Below are 7,334 nucleotides of genomic sequence, written 5' to 3'. Positions count from 1 at the left end.
TCAACCCTAGTTTCAAGATACAAATACTAAAGTAACAAAGATATTTTGAAAAGAAAAAGTAATGTATCATTTCATCCAAGGTAAAAATAAGGAAAGCAAAAGTCATGACACAAAAAGTTTAATACATTAAAAAAAGGTAAAAATAAATAAATAAATAAAAAGTCAATTTGATATCTCTTTTCAGGTCATGGTTGAAAGAAATGGTTATGCCCTGGTTGTAGATTGGGAAAAAAGAAAATTCCACATTTTTATACATATTGTCAAATGATTGGTAACTTTTTAGTCAAATGTAGATGCTCTGTGCATGAGGACAGTATAAAGGCCTATATGATTCCAGCTAAACAAAAATTAATGTCAAATTTATGCTCCTAATAATTTTGAGTTAAATCAGGTGTAAAATTAGGGTGGGATGAATAGCACTTGTTGAGTCAGGTGATGAATAAGACTTTATTGTGTGGGGATTGACTCTATTATTTATTTATGTGCAGAGTACAAGGAAAGGAAGCAAACAAATTATTACTATTTAGATGAATGTTGATATAATGAGAATCAATTATAATTGAAGAGAAAAATAATTTTAAAATTACATTATTTTACATCATAATTATAAATTAATATTTTTAGTGTATGACGGTTAAAATAACATTTTTATTGAATACAATTCACTAAAAAAAAATCAGTGTTGAACTACAAATGTTTTATTGTGTTGGAGGAATTAGGCTTAAAAAATAGAAATCTTTAATCATGGGTGGGTAGAGATTGAATAGTAATTCTAACACAAAAGAAATATATATATATATATATATATATATATATATATATATCATCACAAACACTTTTATTTGACAACCCAACAAAATAATATTTTATATTTAAAAATAAATTAAATATAATTAAAATATTTATTTATTAAAGTGTGAAGTGGGTGTATATTACCTAACACAAAAAAAAAAGGGTGGCAATGGTGTTTACCATCCCTACCAGTATTTCTTAGAATTCCTTTTTCCATAAATTCAATTAGCAAAAATAGTATGTTGGGTAGATTAGGAGTAGATACTTTCTTTATCTTATTTTATCATACTTGAATTGGATTTACTTAGTGAGATTTGGTTGAAGGTAATTAACTTTCTTATTAATTTATTATATTCTTTGACCTTCAATTCCAGGTCTCTTTTTCTCCTTACATCACCAAAAATTAGGGACTGGTTCTTATAGCCAAAATATTTAAATTATGTTTCTAATTTCAACAAATTAATTGCAAAATAACAATATTATACATAGTTCAAAGTGAAAAAAAAGTGGTTGAGTTATCTTCAAAATATATTGATTATTAAGCAGTTAGACAATAATAATTATTCAAGTTCCTTCAGGAGCAAAATAATTAATTAGTATACGAGGAAACCGATTATCTCTGTAAACCAATTTTATTTCTAAGAGTGAATAATCGATTACTCCAAGTAGATAATCAATTATTTGTGAAAATTTGCAAATATAAAAAACACTAAATGTGAAGATAATTTATTATTTTGTGCTTGATTTATTTTTTATGAATTCTAAGAATGAAATCTAAGTTTTAATCTTAAATTAATTCTTAATTTGTTTTAAGTTTTAAGAACGTTTCCGTAAGTTTTTTTGGCATTTTTACCTATGATGTGCATGCACATGTACAATCATGCAAAATCAAAAAGCAACCACACAATATTTATAGTTTTCTAAACTTATTACACTTTTAAACATTACAAAAATATTTAAGCTATGTGAATTATTACACAATGACGAACAAAAGTTTTAGAGGAAAATAAGAAAAATAAAAGTTTACAAGAAAAATAGTCATTTTTATAGCAAAATATTGACTTTTCACCTAAAACCAACTGTAATTGTAAATAATAATAACATAGTAGGCAAGAGAACTATTTTTTTATAGCTACATGAAACTTTAACATTTTCCATAATTATTATAATACTTAAAAAGTAACATCCAATTAAAAAACATAATAAACTCCATTATCGTTTATTTCAACTCAAACATGGACTAATATATGTTTGTTCACCTTTAAATAATAAGGACAAGAGAAGTAATGTAAATACTTTGAATCCTAATTTAATAACTAGTAACTATTGTTATTTGTTATGAAGAGAATATGTCTCAGTATTCTAATTTTAAGAGTAACAATTGTGTACCAAATTGAAATAATATTGGTTATAAAGATAATATGCATAATTGAAACTACAATTTTGCTTAGCATGCTTGTAATTTTACTAGACTTTACTCTTTGAAGTTCTCTCACTTAATGAGATATCATAAATTGATAATTTTTACGCTCTATACTAATATTTACTATATGAGAATAACCTCTCACTTAGTGTCACTCAAATGTTGTCTTGTATCGTTCTGAATTTTGAGTGATAGTCATGACTAGTTGAGTACGTGCCGAAAGGGACATCTCAAGGTAGTATTGAGAATTAAGACTTAAGAGTTAGATAATAGAACATTGTCTTTCAGTCGACATGTTCGTTGATCATTGGTCGTCCATTAGGTGATGGGTGTGTCAGTCCCAAGGCATCATCTCCGTCATGTCTAATGAGATTAGCAGAAACTATAACTATGTTACCAAAATTTTGAAAATTTGAGCAACAACTGAATCCGTAGATGTCGGAACTTGTTTGATGGTACCTTATATCTTCTACCTCTCGAATTAGTTTTCCGGTACTTAACTTAATCCTATGAGTGCTAATAAGAGGGGAAATGCCTATAAATATTATGTGTCCAAAATGGTAAGAGACACTTGAACTCATTGATTTAAAGTTACTACTTTGACCCAGAACACCTCTTTATCACTGTTTTTGCTTAACATATGTAGTCCCTAGCTTGAAAATTGCATGTAGGTAACAAAAACATCAACTCATTATTCTTGATTAGAAATATTTCATCTCATTAGTGTAAAATCATGATTCAATTAAAAAAAAATCAAGTCTTATTGAGTGAGACTATGACTCACTTTATAGAAGTTATGAATTTATTGGATTTGGTTGTCTCCTTTGATGTTCCAAAAAATATACCAAAATAGTCAAAGTGACTCATATTAAATTTTATTAATTAATTTGTCTTATAAACCTCATAATTATGCAAAATGTTTGTATTGTTTGATATAGAACCAAATATGCACTATTAAAAACAAAATAGGTATTGTTTGATATAGAACCAAATATGCACTATTAATAGCTACCTGTTAACTTTTCAATCTTAACAAACTTTATAACTAGTTTTGCTAAACATAATTTTGGTGCTTCTTTCAATCTTAGAGTTTGTGTCAAAAGGAATCATTATGGTGTTTGTAACATCTTATAATATATAACTTTACTAAGTAGGTAGATGTGTGTACAATACAAAATCATAAAGTAAACCAAATATAAAAAGTAATAATATTTACTTTGAATTGTTGTCCTTATCTGCATATTATCCGCTTACATACCAAATATGATTTTAATAATCATCATAAAACAAAACACAAACAAGGGTAAACTAACTTAAATAAATTTTCAAATATGAATACATATATAAATTTATTACTGAAGCATCATTGACCATGTTTTTCATGATTAATCACACTCAATCATTACATTGATGATCATAATCCAAATCATAATTCATATATACAATCCAAGGAATCACAACATCCAACAAATTAAACCTGACTCATTTCAAGCTTTATTAGTATACAAATATCATCAAGGCAATTTGGTACAACTCAATAATTTTCAAAAGACTTATATATTAAAATATCTCATAAAATATTAACACCCCTTATTTCAAGTATATATAGTTCTTTGTTATGTCTTCATATATACTTCATGTACTATCTATATGCATTTTATCTTATAAACTTTGTATAGTTTTTATATGTGTTTGATTTTGTGTGCATACTTCATATAGTCCCTTAATTAGATTTTGTTTAGTGTCCTTAGTATTAAAAAAATTTATATTTGATCCACACTAGTTAAACTATTAGACACGTCAAAACATATATTTTTTTTATCAAAATTATGGATTTCTTAGACAAGACTCTAAGATTTAAACTTGGTTCTATTTGATAAGTGTCATGTGTGTGTGAGTGCATTTATTTAAACATTTATCATTTTTTTATATTTTATTAATTTTTAATTTAATTCTATAAGAATTATTTTTATTTTAAATTTACCCTTTTTATTTTCATTTTATTTTAATAAGCAAATCCAGGAAGAAGAATTTTCACTCAAGCAAAAATTTGACTTACTTGAACAAACTATTAGGGTCACATGAACACTAAAGCTATTGTACACCTGACCTAGGCATAGTCTGAGTGGGTTGCAAGACAAAAACCCAAACAAAATGTTATAAACTCAAGGTTAGAGGGGTAATCACGACACAATACCATAACAAAGAACACTAAGATTAGTTAGAGAAATTAATAGAGTAATGGAGGTATGAAACCCTAAGTAACATATTACTAAGGTATGAAACACTAAGATTAATTGTTTTTACTCTATTCTTAATGCTTGTTTTGGCTTAATCAATCAAATCACACTTTGATAATTTTAATTAAGGTTAGGAAACCTTATTTTAATTAGGATGCATGTAAAAATATTATTACCACTTATCCCTATGAATGTGGTAAGGATGATAAATCAATTTTTATGTCTTTGGCTTTAATGTTGATTGTTTAGAAGATTTCACTAACAAACTATAATCTTACTTAAGTAATCTAGAACATATATTTAAATTAAATTCATTGAACATTAAATTAATAGAGTAATCAAAACTATTGGATAAGGATTAAAGTGAATTGTATGGTAAATGTTAATGAAATCAATCTTTGACATCTCTTTATATATTTGAATTACCTTCGATCTTCATCATTGTCTTTGATTATATATCATCTATCTATATCTACCTTTCACTATATAAATCAAGCCTTTTTATTTTATGTAATTGTTTTTAATTTCAAATTTTGAGTTTTTAATTTTATTTTCTTTGTAGTTAAAAATAATTATATATATAACAAGTCTATGTTGATACAATCCAAGTAGCCAAGAAGATGGCCAAGGACTTAAGAGACAATTCATACTGTGAGCAGTCATCTCAACAATCAAGTCAATGCCCCACCAAACATCAGACATACCTCAGCAGAAGAAGAACCGGGTTTTGACCAGAACATCAAATGTTCTTTTTTCTGGTCTTCTTAAAAGACAAAAACTTGTATGTAATAAATTGGGCTCACTTTGGGAGTCCAAAGAGCAAAATAGGCTAGAGTAGGTTCACATAGCATAGGAGGGAGTGTACTTAGCGAAATGGGTCAAAACAAGGCATCTAGGTTTAGGAAGGTTGACCTACCTTCTAGAAGGGGCGGTTTTGACCTTGGTCAACCCCCTCTTGGTCGCCCCTCTCTCTTTTCCCCTTTTACCCTTACCCATCTTGCCCACCAAGGCACCCATTCCTATAAATAGAGTGTCTTGCCTCATGTATTCACAACTTGATTTTGAATAGTAAAGAAACTTTGCTTTAGTGATTAGTGAGCTTAGTCTCCTAAATGGTTTTGGGTCTTATCTTAGGTGGGTAATATCTCAAGTGGCGATTCTAGTTATCCAGGTCTTATCTTGAGTGCGTAATATCTCAAGTTGCGGCTCTTGCATCACTCATCTTGGATTCCCTCTACTCCAAGTGGCGTGACATCATCTTTTCTCCATAAGCTCTCTCTATCTCTTCATCTTTTCCTTTTATTCCTCTTGCTTCCTCTTTGCACCAATTATCATATCATTTTCATTTTCATCTTCTTATATCTTTTATGTTCGGTCCATATTTTGTCATCTTCACCTTTGTTTATGTTAGTTTCCGCCCTTTTTGCATCATCCACACCATATACTTGTGTTTTTCTATTTGCCCTTATGAAGTGCACTTTCACACTTACTTAACCACTTGGTTAAGTTCGTGTCCAGTGGGAATCTTCTTAGGGTTCTCACCATAATTGGTAAATTAAAAGTCATAAACAAAGAGCAACCAATAAAATGTGTAATCTTAAAATCAACTCACATCATGTGGTATCAGAGCAAGTCTATGTGGAGTCCATACTTAAACCTTTGTTCATTTAATACTTGTGACAAATTGGTATGATTACCAAGAAGTTACCACTAATCATATGAAATATTATCTATGTCTTAAATAATAAATTCATATCCAAAAAATATAATTTTACCAAGATCAAAAGTATTGCATAAAATTTTCATTTCCACAAATTATCCATCTTTATATCATTAGTTTCATTTTCATATAGTCCTAAACAAAGATATCACATAAATAAAATTCAAAACAAAATAATAATAGATTAATTTAAAATCAATATAATACATCTCATAAAAACTCAAGGTTTACATAACTAAAAAAATACTTATCACATATAATTCCTACCAAGTAATTCTCACTCCATCATCAAAATCAACAACCCTTAGCCAAAAATTTGTTATGTATCCTAAGGTTCCATTTCCATATATGATAGCATCTCCTTCATCTGAATTGTTTTTTCTTGAAATTGAGTGACAATTGGCGAAAGCTTAATGGAAGAGATGTGTCAAGAATGGCTTCATTGGAGCTATGGATTCCTTGGAGTTGCCATGAAGAATGTGGAGAGCGATTGGTTCGACCATTTCACTTGGAGGGGTGGAAGAGGAAACCAAAGATGTTTATCCTAAAGATGTTTAGGCAAGAGAGTGTTTAGGCTTGAAATTTGGCAACGTAACATTCATATATTTGATCTACTAAAACATGAGTCAAGCACCTCAATTTATAGGTGATAAGGTCAGCCAAGCTACAAGCAATTTGGTGGGAAATTCAAATGCAAAAAAAGTTTGAATTAGGTGCCTAAACTTAAGTCACAAGGCAAGCATGATCAAGTGTGCACCATGGGACCTAATTTGGTCTAATGACCGACCTAAGGTTTAATGTGAGTTTTAATTAAGTTCAATTATACCCTAGGTAGGTTTTAGACGCTTAACACTAACCCTAATTTACTTAAAGAAAAATTACAAGCAAAAATTATACTCTACTTTTAAGCAAGGAAATTTAAATCCTACTTTAGAATTTACACTAGGTTATGACACTTTTGAACATGTATAAGAGAGTGTCTCTGCCACAATAGTAGAGTCTCAATCTTCTTGTATTCTCCTTGCCATAGCACTAGTTGTTGGTCCTGAGTTGAGGCATCTACCATCATCCCCTTCCTCTTAAAGAGGATTTGTTCTCAAATCAAAAGTCTCTGCCTCATCATTTGTGTTATCTGCAAAAGGTGTTAGGTCTATAACAT

Source organism: Phaseolus vulgaris, chromosome 2, assembly GCF_051622355.1.
Source record: "Phaseolus vulgaris cultivar YP4 chromosome 2, ASM5162235v1, whole genome shotgun sequence".
NCBI lineage: Eukaryota > Viridiplantae > Streptophyta > Magnoliopsida > Fabales > Fabaceae > Phaseolus > Phaseolus vulgaris.
Note: the sequence above shows the minus strand (reverse complement) of the source record.